This window comes from Trachemys scripta, chromosome 2 (assembly GCF_013100865.1).
Source record: "Trachemys scripta elegans isolate TJP31775 chromosome 2, CAS_Tse_1.0, whole genome shotgun sequence".
NCBI lineage: Eukaryota > Metazoa > Chordata > Testudines > Emydidae > Trachemys > Trachemys scripta.
Genome location: NC_048299.1, coordinates 24,697,069 through 24,709,276, shown reverse-complemented (window position 1 = coordinate 24,709,276; position 12,208 = coordinate 24,697,069). Strand labels below are relative to the sequence as shown.

General features: G+C 39.2%; 1 long non-coding RNA gene across 1 annotated transcript; it reads left to right on the top strand.

The window, feature by feature from the left end:
• Positions 1-272: 272 nt before the first annotated feature.
• Positions 273-7,933, top strand: LOC117872063. Its single transcript, XR_004644392.1, has 3 exons — positions 273-1,663; positions 2,392-2,813; positions 7,165-7,933. It is a non-coding gene; the product is annotated as an uncharacterized LOC117872063 (long non-coding RNA).
• The last annotated feature ends 4,275 nt before the right edge of the window (positions 7,934-12,208 follow it).

Here is a 12,208-nt window from a genome sequence, read left to right as displayed (position 1 = left end):
TGCTGTGGAACCTCCCCGGATACAAAGCTTACACTTTAACTTCAGCACTGACTAGAACCTGACAAACAGGTCATTACAATTGAAATACGTCACGGATAACATCATTGGTGTCTGTGTGTACATTGCAGACATTACTAAACACTATGTTGCTTCATTTATGATGACTCGGGAGATATTCAATTTTATTAGGTAACCATTTTTTTTTTTTTTTAGTATCTATTTACTCAAGGAGTAATCAATATTTAAAAAAAAACCAATACACGGTATTCTGCACTACTGGTCTCAAATAATTCATCCTATTGTAATGTAACTATCAGGGAAGGGCCAAATCTCCAAGTTGTTTATGTGGATTTCAAGTACCAGCTTTGTCAAGTCCTATGATTTTATCATGAGTCTTGCTATAATTAATGTTTTACATATAGCCTCTGCTCCAGAGTCATGAGAATATGTGAGAACCCCTGCTCCAGAGTCATGAGATTACGTGAGAATCTCTGTTTTCATTTAAAAAATAAAAGTAAGTTTCTAGCCCCCGTGGTTGTGAAGAAAGACTTTAAAAGATGAGTCTTAAAGGCTCAAAAACCAAAATGCAAATAAAAATAACCTCCAGGTATTTTTTTAATCTCATTATTTTGAGGGCCTGACTTCTGAGCTTTGAATGTTTGGGGTTGGCAACACTGCCATATATTGGGGTGTTTTCACCTGGGTGTTTGAGGTAGCCCCATTGCAAAAATATGAGCCATTTGCAAAATTCAGATCTAGACCTGTATTTAAGATTTCGAACATCCACAAAGTTCAAGGGCATTGGTGTGGGCCCATCTCTAGTTACTGGAGTATTTGTATTCAGTTTTATATCGTTTCTGGCCTTTTAAAAATCCATAGACTCAGTGAATGGAGAAAATACTTATATGCTGGGCTGTGCCTCATGGGTACAGCATGTAGCCAAGAGGCAAGTGTAGAGCTACACACCATCAGAGGGAGTTCTCTGAGATGTTGTGGAGTTTGTGGGGCAAAGAGATCAGGTAACTACTGCTACTTGTTTACTACATGATTGGGTAGCTCTGCTGGCTGGTGTGCACAGGGGGAATAGAGCCCTGGCCCTTCCACCACCCACCCCACCCCCAGGGGAGTAGGAAGGGATTGGAATTCTGCCAAACCCTTATGTGGCCCCCACAAGTGGGAGAGTAATTTCCCTTTGCCCTCTCTCTCACACACAGATTGCACACCTATGAAAGTCAGATAACTCTTATCCTCAGTGTTTTCCTGACGGTTGGCAAAATCACTGCCAATAACTTCTCATATTGTTATTACCAAATGATGTGCACACTTCACTGGAACTCAACAGATAACAATAATACTGGCACCTACCAATATTGACCAGGTTCCTTCACTTTTGAGCATTTTTGTTTCTGCTGTTGTTTCCACTAGTGCTGCCAAAATTGTTTAGCCCTCACTTTCAACACGTTTCCTTAAAGAGCTCTGAACAAGAGTCGTTTTCCCAAATGCCTTTTGTTTGCATTCTAGTTAAAGCAACAGTTATAGAGCAAACTGCAGTATAAATCTACAGAGAAAGAGACTACCTCTGTCTCAGCTGTGGTGAGGCACATTTTTCAGGTCTGAGAACACCCCAGAGAACTTTGAACACATCTACTAACTTCAAAGCAAGGTAATATCTTCTCAATGACATCATCTTCCCCCTCCTTGGAACTGAGAACTCACTGTTCTCTGAACTAGTCAGGAGAGTTTATGTGCCAAAGGTCTTATTCTGCAGTTTCACCTAGGTGTGCTCGGATTTTTAAACCATCCATGGCTGACCTGCTGCATAGAGTATAATTTGCTAGTGATAAAATTCTTCCCTTTCTACACATCAGTACCCAAGGGTTACTCATGTTAAATTGGAAGGCTTATTTTAAGATGGTCCTAAGAGGCTGGTATTTGTGTCAAAATTAAATGTTGCCTATTAAAAATGCTTTTAAAAATGGTTTTTAATAGTCAGTTGAAATGTAGGGCTCAATTATATTTTCAGATGTACTCCAGGGGGAATCATTGTGTATAAAGAAAACTGCCCTTAGCAAAATGTTCAAGGTATGCAGCAGTATAACCTTCTAAGAAGTGAACTTTTAGATGGCAATGACAGCCTGGATATTTGATATTTAATTCTGACGACAGAGAGGATCTGAAACAATTATAAAGCCATTCCATACATACAGCCTGGAAAACTACCTATGCAAGTTACAGCCAACATTTGTTTGTATATAAGCAAACACCAGTAATTTTCCATTCCTGAAAGAATGGAATAATACATAACGGCTGCCATGCACTGTTGAATTTCTGACAGTGATCTCAACAGCTACTTACAAACCAACCTCAGCATTTACAACTTTTTAATTACAGAAACCCAGAGACTTGCAACACATCTTGCTTTCATGGCCTAAACAGTATAATCAGTGACTTTATCCAGGACTGCACAATAATGTTCCTGTTCACTGGGGAATAGAGCATAGCAATTTTTACACAGCAGCAACATCATGTTTTAATCCTGCATACTCCACAAATATCAGCCTAGGTCTTCTGCTTTTTTTATGCCAAGCAGAAAAAAGAAAGGAAGGAAAAGAAATTTGTTTTAAAATGCAGAAGGAAGAAAAATTCCAATAGCATCTTATTCCATAAGTAATGTCATTAAAGTTGTTTGGATTCCACACAAACAGAGGCACGGGGATGTAGGAGACTGAGACATCAATTAGGTGGCTATGGGATGCAACTAATGAAGATGACTGAGAGAATGAGACTGAACACAGTCAATATATACAGCAAAGGTAAATCCAGAATCAAGAGGAAGTGCAATTTTTGATTTCTCGGAAAACAATATTCTCTACTTATATGTTGCCATTTACTAAAGGCTCTGAGTGTGCTTTTCAAGGTATTATGTCCATTTCCCAGAAGGGGTAATAAAGGCACAGAGAAGTTATAGCCTTCATTTTCAACTATCCACTTATTTTAAGAGCCTAATTTGAGACACTTGGGGCCTAGTTTTCAGAGGTGTTGAGCACTCACAACTCCAGCTGAAGTCCATTGGAATTCTGGGTACTCACACCTCTGCAAATTGTAAAGGATTGTTGAAACATGTCCTTTACACTGGTGAAAGCACTTGAGGGTATGCTGAAGGAAATAGTCTTCCATGGGCAGGGGACACACAAGATGCCCTAATAGAGAGACAAGGTGAGTGAGGTAATATATTTTATTGGACCAAGATGTGTTGGTGAGAGAGACAAGCTTTCAAGCCACACAGAGCTCTTCTTCAGGTCTGGGAAATCCCAGCATCACAACAAAATGCAAGGTGGAACAGATTATTTTAGCACATATTGTAAGGGACCATTCAAAGTAGAGTGGCCCATTAATACCTCTGAAGTCATAGGACAAAAAGAGGAGGTTAGTGGGTTACAGAGTGTTGTAATAAACCATAAATCCTGTGTCTCTGTTCAGTCCATGATTTTTGGTGTCTTGCAGAGTAATGAAATTAAGCTCCCAGGCTTGTCTTTTGAAAGTGTTGTGCAGGTTTCCTTTGAGGATGAGGACTGATAGCTCAAATATAGAGAAATAGTTATTTATACATATATATTTTTATGTATAATAAAATACAACTGAAAGTAAGGCTCCAAGTTCCACCTCAGAGAGCTCTGATATTAGTACAGTCTGATGTGTGCAGAATCCCTTGCTGGAATTACAACATTATTATTCAGAGTTTGGGGGAATATTAAAAAATCAGAGTTTATAATACCAGCAATAAATTAGACAAACATTGACCACTAATGCCTTTTGATACAAAGATGATGTTTCCAAATTTAGTACAATATATTTTTCAACATTAACTTTCTAGCAACATGCACAAATAAAGCCATAGACATACCAGCAAACTGTATGCTAGCTAGAAAAGTTTAGCTGATGACAGTCTTGTTATTGTAACAGGAAATGACTCAGCCCTGGCAACAAGAGATCAGATATTTTATTCAGTAGCATTAGGTCACTTCTTTTTTTTTTTTTTCCCCCTCCCTAACCAACCGTTTCACAAGGCAACTGGTTTTGTTTGAAAATAAATATCCATTTTAAAATCTATTTCAGGGAGGGGGAAAGTTACACATTTACAGTTTAGAATAATCACTTGGTTTAATCCACAACATCTGGAAATCTCTTGTCCCTTTAACTCTGCTCTTTGTACTTCAGCCTTGCAAAATTCCACTCCCTCAGGCAAGAATTCTCCTCCACTGGTGAGGAAAGTATGAGTTTATTTCATTATCATCATCATGTTACTGAGGATGAGAGAGTAGATTTTGTGCCTGGACTGGATAACTTTCCAAGACAATTCTGCAAGGCTGATGTCATTAGTAAAGCTAAACTAGAACTACTTCATATAGGCATTACAGCTGAATGAAATATGTGCTTCATTACAACAATACATTACATGATTTTGCATCAGTTATTTATAAATAGTATATGATCTTTTATTGGTTCTCTTAAAACCCAGGCACAATTCATTCTAAAATTTGAAATTCAACCGAACATTGTGCATTGTTTCTTGTAAACGCATAGACTTTTGCTTATTATATATATATATATATAAAATATATATATTCATACAACTAAAGGCAGAGAGTAAATGAGGTGCTAAAAGGAGCAGTATTACTCATTTTGGTTCAAACAGCTTTCAGCATAGTTAAAAGTTGCACAAATGCTACACTGAAAGGAACTCATTGTTCAAGTTAATTTAAAGCTCTATTTCTAATGACAAACACATCCCTAGCTGCAGCACCCCTAAAAAAGAACAGGATTTAATCATTTTCTGAACATGTTTCTGGTTCAGTTGTCAGAAGTTGTCAGTTTTGTAAATACCAAGGAAACTTAATGCTCCATATTATCACAATGACTCAAATATACCCTGCATATGTATATGTAAATAACATATCTTGTCTGGAAGGGAGAGAAAGAAAGTTGCTGGTGGTATCTTTGAAAGCTTTGTAGCAACTGAGTTTATCAGTTGCCTCCATGCTGTGCAGAGCCTAAATTTAGGTATTAAAAATAATAATAATAATAATACTCCAGACAACATCCTGCATTGGCCATTGCAAGAACATGGCCTCCAGCAGTCTTCTTTGGTACCGGAACAAATTATTTTTGTAAATGTCTGAAAAGTACAACTTCTTTGAAAAACCGCTGCAGTGAATATGAATTTACCATTCACCATTAAATGAAATATATCCTGAGAAACCTCAGTGCCCTACATTATTTTGTTATCATTCTTGTGACAAGCAGTATTTTATAATTCTAGCTCACTAAAACAGTAGATGACATAAATTTACTGTTAAAGTAGCCTGGTCTTCTGTGCTCTGTCATATAGTATTTTACCCTTAAGCAGGGAGAAAAAATAGCAAGCTATCTTGTTCTCCCATCTGCCAAAAACTATTTAACTTGGGGTAGTGCTTCTGTGATTTCAAATTGCAGAAGCTTAAATAACTTCAGTGTTATACCTATTAAATATATTGACAGTCTTACCTTAACATTTTCACAGTACAATGGCATGTTATTTTAGAAATGCATTTCTGCCATAATGTTCCAGAGTTTAACTGCTAACAAGGAGCGTATTTCAGCAAGTTAACTGTGTAAAACATTGTTACATGTAACATTATTTTAACCATGTAGTAGCCTTTAGGTGCTGGGCAGAGGCTTGCTATTTATTCACTCCCTAACATTATTCCTTAAAATCCTTCTTGCACCTTTGCCCAGCAATATGTAGCCATTAACTACAATATCTTCACCATGTCTTTATCAATGTTGCCAACTCTTGCAATTTTATCTCATGGCTCACAATGTTTCATCTTCTTGCTAGAGCCCCAGCTTCTGGAATCAGATTACCACATGAGAAACTGAGAGCCTGTCTACACTTACGGGGATCAACGCATGGCGATTGATACATCAGCAGTCGATTTAGCGGGTCTAGTGAAGACCCGCTAAATCGACCACAGATCGCTCTCCCGTTGACTCCTGTACTCAACCAGAACAAGAAGTGCAAGGGGAGTCGACGGGAGAATGTCTCCTGTCGACATAGCATAGTGTGGATCCCGCAGTAAGTAGATCTAAGTACATCGACTTCAGCTACGTTATTCACGTAGCTGAAGTTGCATAACTTAGATCGATCTATCCCCGTAGTGTAGACAAGGCCTAAGCTTTCTCTTTTTTGTTTTTTTAAGTACGTTCTAAGCCCTCATATCCACAGATAAAAGCTTGAAAGTGTGAACCTTAAATGTTCCAACACCAGAAGGCAAATAAAAAGAACCCAGAATTTATTTATTTTCTAAATCTCAGGATTTTTAAGCCAATTTCATTAGTTGCTAAGGCTTGATTCACAATTTTTGAATGTTTGGGTTTTGGAATGCTGCCTCATAGAAAGCATACTAACAGTTTGTCATTACAAATCCTCCAATCTCACATGTGCTTTTCAAAAGCGAGTGCAAATTTTAGTGGGCTTCTCTCATATCTGAAGCCTGAAACTAGAAGCTGCCATATTAAGTTTCAACATTGATGTACTGTTCCCTTTTGAAGCAGAGAGCATACACCTTTCCAGAGGGCACATTTAATGCATTCAATCAGAAGTAGCAATTGGCAGGAACAGATAAACCTTAGCCTCCCGACTGCTCTGTACAACTCTAAACCTCATCTCGGGGACAGACTGACCCAGGACATTTGGGAAATAGAAAACCTGTTGGTTTGTCAGGTAATGGCTTGATTTTGTGTGTCTTTAGGGATCGGTGATCATTGTGTGTTATGGTAGTATGAGAACAACAAAACACAGTAGAAACCGATGCTATACAACATTTGGAAAACTGGGAAGCCTATGCAGTTCACATTTTTATACATGCACAATATTCTTTCCAGCAGTGTTCATTTGTGACATGGGGGCTTATGCACTTCAGCTGTACTGAAAGAGACTGTCAAGTTTTACAATTAATCTCTGAGAACTCATTTTGCCCATTCAAAAATTATATTTTTATAAAATGCAAAACTTGTGATCAGATGGGAGTATCTAGGCTATATTTTTAAATGAAAAGAAAATAACTTTTATGGGTCTGTTAAAGAAAATTTGCTGATGATATTTTGCTTGAACATATATTGCAGAGTATATAACAGGGAGAAAAAACAATGAAGGAACCACACAGAAAAAGGAAGTTGCATTGGACACAGGATTTCTATGGAACTAACCAAAGAAGCAGAAATCGTGGCTAGGAAATTTTTTTTCAAAGTTTGCCTCTTCATCCGCCAAACTCATTCTAAAAATGGACAAAGCTGCTGTGTCCGCAGAAGAAGCTGGCAAGAAAGAGAGCATAAGAAAACCATACCACTGATCCAAATGAACAGGGAGAGTGTGCTGGACTGAGATTATATCCTAACTGGCTGTAGACAACTGCTGCTTTTCCAAAAAGTACTCATTACACCTAGAAGCATTTAAAAGTCCCATTGCATGTGAATACAGCCTGTAACTTATTTAAATTGCATGTTTACTGCACCAGCGAAGATACAATACCAGATATTTTACCAAGAAGGCAAGCTCTCTATCTAATCATTTGCACAATCAAGTAATAATGATGTCTTTTGTTTTCTCTGATACTTTATCATCTGTGTACATAAAACTTACCTTACTGCCTTCGGCTTCTAGAAGACTCTCTACAGCACTCAAATACTGTATAGGCCCCGCAGGACCTTTGCACTGGGATGAATTTCATCTTTTTTAAAACATCTGGTTGTTCTTTGGCTTATCAGTATTGAGCAGAGTTGGGTGGGAAGCTATTTTCCATTTCATGAGAATTTTCAAGAAGTGAAAATGTTTCCCAGCCCAAATAGAGACAAAAAGGTGAAATCTCGAAAATGTACACAAACCCAAAATAAAAAAATCCAATCAGATTGAGTCGTCTGCCATTTTGTTTCAATAATTTCAAAACATTTTGTTTTGATTCCATTTTTTTTTTTACAATAAATTAGCTTACATTTCAAAATGGAAAGTTTTGACCCAAGAAACAGAGCATTTTAATTTAGAAAGTGTCCAAATAGGACATTTCAACAATTTCAAAACTTTTTTTTTTAATTTCAAGATGGGAAATTATTTGAAACGGATCCTTTCCTGTGAATAGTATTGGTTTTGACAAATGAACATTTTCTAGTGAAAAAATTCCAACCAGCATTGGTCTTGAGTCCTAGCCAACCACAATCTTGCATTCACCAAGGCCCATGGCCAAATATGGCCTGATCCAATGCCCATTCAGGCAGCTTTCTATTGACTTCAATGGGAGTTTGGTCAGGGCCTTAATGATTAGTGAGGCATCTATGCAGCACCCCCAATGCAGGTACCTGTCTGAGTTGCATAATGTCTCCCAGAAGAACTGGGCAAATTAAAAAGAGAGAAGCACATCCATACTAAATGTCACCCTTGAAAGGGTTTCGCCTTCAACGGTTATATTTAGTAACTCTTTGGCCTGGTCCACACTAACCCCCCTCTTCGAACTAAGATACGCAACTTCAGCTACGTGAATAACGTAGCTGAAGTCAAAGTACCTTAGTTCAAACTTACCGCGGGTCCAGACGTGGCAGGCAGGCTCCCCCGTCGATGCCATGGACTCCTCTCACCGAGCAGGAGTACCGGCGTCGACGGCGAGCACTTCTGGGATCGATCTGGGATTGATTGCTTACTGCTGGACCTGGAGGTAAGTATAGACCTACCCTTTGAGTTTATGCATGGTGCTTAACCCAGGGGGAGAGGCCAGAAGAGACTGATGCAGAGCAGATATTTTGCGGGGTAAGGTCTGTAGCTGGACAGACTCTGACAAAAAGGGTCTGTGGGATTCTTACAGAGTCCAGAGGGGCAGAAGGGAACAATTCAGACTGAGTCCAGAAAGGCTCTGAGGGAGATTTTGGCTGAGTCCAGAAGGGGCCTGAAAAACACTAACAGGAAGGGTCTGAGAGACACTCTTGAGTCCTCAGAGCTAACTGGGAGCCTCAAGTCTGTGTGTTTAAGAGAGTCATGTTGTGAGTTAGCTATGGGACTGGGTCTGAGAGGCAAAGTCGGTAAGTCTACATTGCAACTGGGACCATGCCTCCCAGCCTGGCTAGTCAGACATGCACTAGCATCTTGGGCTTAGCCACTCCAGTACAAGCCTGCCTGACCCCCTGGGTCCCGAACAACCAGACTGCTATTTTTAGTGTGCTACTTCTACTTGAGCTAGCACATGTCTGCCTTCCGGGGCTGGGAGGCACACTCCCAGCTACACTGTAGACCAGGGATAGGCAACCTATGGCACACGTGCCAAAGGCGGCACACAAGCTGATTTTTCAGTTGCACTCACACTGCTCGCGTCCTGGCCACCGGTCCGGGGGGCTCTGCATTTTAATTTAATTTTAAATGAAGCTTCTTAAATATTTTAAAAACCTTATTTACTTTACATACAACAATAATTTAGTTATATATTTATAGACTTATAGAAAGAGACCTTTTAAAAACGTTAAAATGTATTACTGGCACGCGAAACCTTAAATTAGAGTGAATAAATGAAGACTCGGCACACCACTTCTGAAAGGTTGCCGACCCCTGCTGTAGACATATCCACTCTGACTGAGTCCAGACAACTGACTAGGCGTCTCAGGCCTGTGTACTTAGGAGGGTCATGTTGTGGGTTAGCTATGGGATTGAACTTGGATGATTTTAGGTTATGTTCATGAACTATATGTAACCATTATTAAATATATATATTTGCAGTCTGGCCAACTAATCCCAGTCTTGCCTTGATTACTGATGTGAATTAATTTTGATTCATGGCTAAGTGCTGCATATTCAGGAAGAGGTAACTAGCTCTTCCATACCTAGCTGTGAGCAAAAGAGACTTCAATTCTTTGTCAAGGGGAGCAGGGCTTAGAGAGAGGAGTCCCAAAGGTATAAAGTCCAAGGTGATATATCAGTTAAGTGCCCTTCCTTGGGTTCTGAAAAATAAATACTAAGGCCAAAATGTTCAAACTTAGGTACATAAAGCAGAAATCAATGGGAGATGTGGGAGTTCAGCAACTATGAAAATCATGCAAATTATGTAGGCACCTATATATGGATTTAGATCCTGTTGATTCTACAGCCAGGTGGAAGTTTTAGAGGAATAGGAGATTCCAATCTCATATTTGATTCCTCGTATGCAATTCATTAACCCTTTTGTACTCACATTACTGAAAAGCCTTCTCTCTGGCTAGGTCATTTTGGTCAAAACTTATTTACATTTTTCTCTTTTAAGTGAATCTTGTGCTTGGGAAATGAGGCAAAATAGGCAGACCTGAAGAATGAAGTCCTTTATTTATCCACAGAACATTTACAGTATGGACACAGCATTTCAATATGACCTGTATTGTAGCACCAATATGCTTCAGTTCTGACCACCTCAATAGAAAGATGTTAGTTTATTTTTCATGTCCCTTTAACCCTTGCAATCTCCTGAGATTCCCAAGATGGGTTTCAGATAGAGTGGAGGTTCTGTGATATGGACTCCTAGCCAGTATAAGCTGGACTGAGATCACCAATTCATTCCAGACAGTCCACCAAGAAGACATCAGATATTAGCAACTTTCAGTCACTGCCAAACGGGGCTGGATTATAGAACAGGCACTAGGAGCTTCTGTTTTGAACCATTCATTCCTTATTCTGCACTTTATACACATTTTCTATCACAGCAATAATTATGGAGAAAGGGCAATAACCTTGTACAGCTTTTAATGACAATGATGTGCTTCCACCACTGGAGAGAGAGAGAGAGAGAGAGAGAGAAGAAACTCCACATTATATCACTTTAGGAACAGTGGAATTTACATTATGATTCAGTAATAAATACTGTTGCTACTAATGGCATCACAACAGAGGATTCTGAATTATTTGCAGAAGTGAAACTAGACAACCTTTCAGGCCATTTATCAGTATATTATGGAAAGTGAAACAACAGTACAGATTGAACAAAGAAAGTGAATCTGCACTCAGAAACTTTAACTACATAAATGATGAATGAAAAGGAAACCAGCTCAGACTGTTGGGTTCTTGACAAATCTTGGAAAGGTTCATAGATTCATAGATGCTAGGACTGGAAGGGACCTCGAGAGGTCATCGAGTCCAGTCCCCTGCCCGCATGGCAGGACCAAATACTGTCTAGACCATCCCTGATAAACATTTATTTAACCTACTCTTAAATATCTCCAGAGATGGAGATTCCACAACCTCCCTAGGCAATTTATTCCAGTGTTTAACTACCCTGACGGTTAGGAACTTCTTCCTAATGTCCAACCTAGACCTCCCTTGATGCAGTTTAAACCCATTGCTTCTTGTTCTATCCTTAGAGGCTAAGGTGAACAAGTTTTCTCCCTCCTCCTTATGACACCCTTTTAAATACCTGAAAACTGCTATCATGTCCCCTCTCAGTCTTCTCTTTTCCAAACTAAACAAACCCAATTCTTTCAGCCTTCCTTCATAGGTCATGTTCTCAAGACCTTTAATCATTCTTGTTGCTCTTCTCTGGACCTTTTCCAATTTCTCCACATCTTTTTTAAAATGCGGTGCACAGAACTGGACACAATACTCAGCTGAGGCCTAACCAGAGCAGAGTAGAGCGGAAGAATGACTTCTCGTGTCTTGCTCACAACACACCTGTTAATACATCCCAGAATCATGTTTGCTTTTTTTGCAACAGCATCACACTGTTGACTCATATTTAGCTTGTGGTCCACTATAACCCCTAGATCCCTTTCTGCTGTACTTCTTCCTAGACAGTCTCTTCCCATTCTGTATGTGTGAAACTGATTTTTTCTTCTTAAGTGGAGCACTTTGCATTTGTCTTTGTTAAACTTCATCCTGTTTAACTCAGACCATTTCTCCAATTTTCCAGATCATTTTGAATTATGACCCTGTCCTCCAAAGCAGTTGCAATCCCTCCCAGTTTGGTATCATCCGCAAACTTAATAAGCCTACTTTCTATGCCAATATCTAAGTCGTTGATGAAGATATTGAACAGAGCCGGTCCCAAAACAGACCCCTGCGGTACCCCACTCGTTATGCCTTTCCAGCAGGATTGGGAACCATTAATAACAACTCTCTGAGTACGGTTATCCAGCCAGTTATGCACCCACCTTATAGTAGCCCCATCTAAAT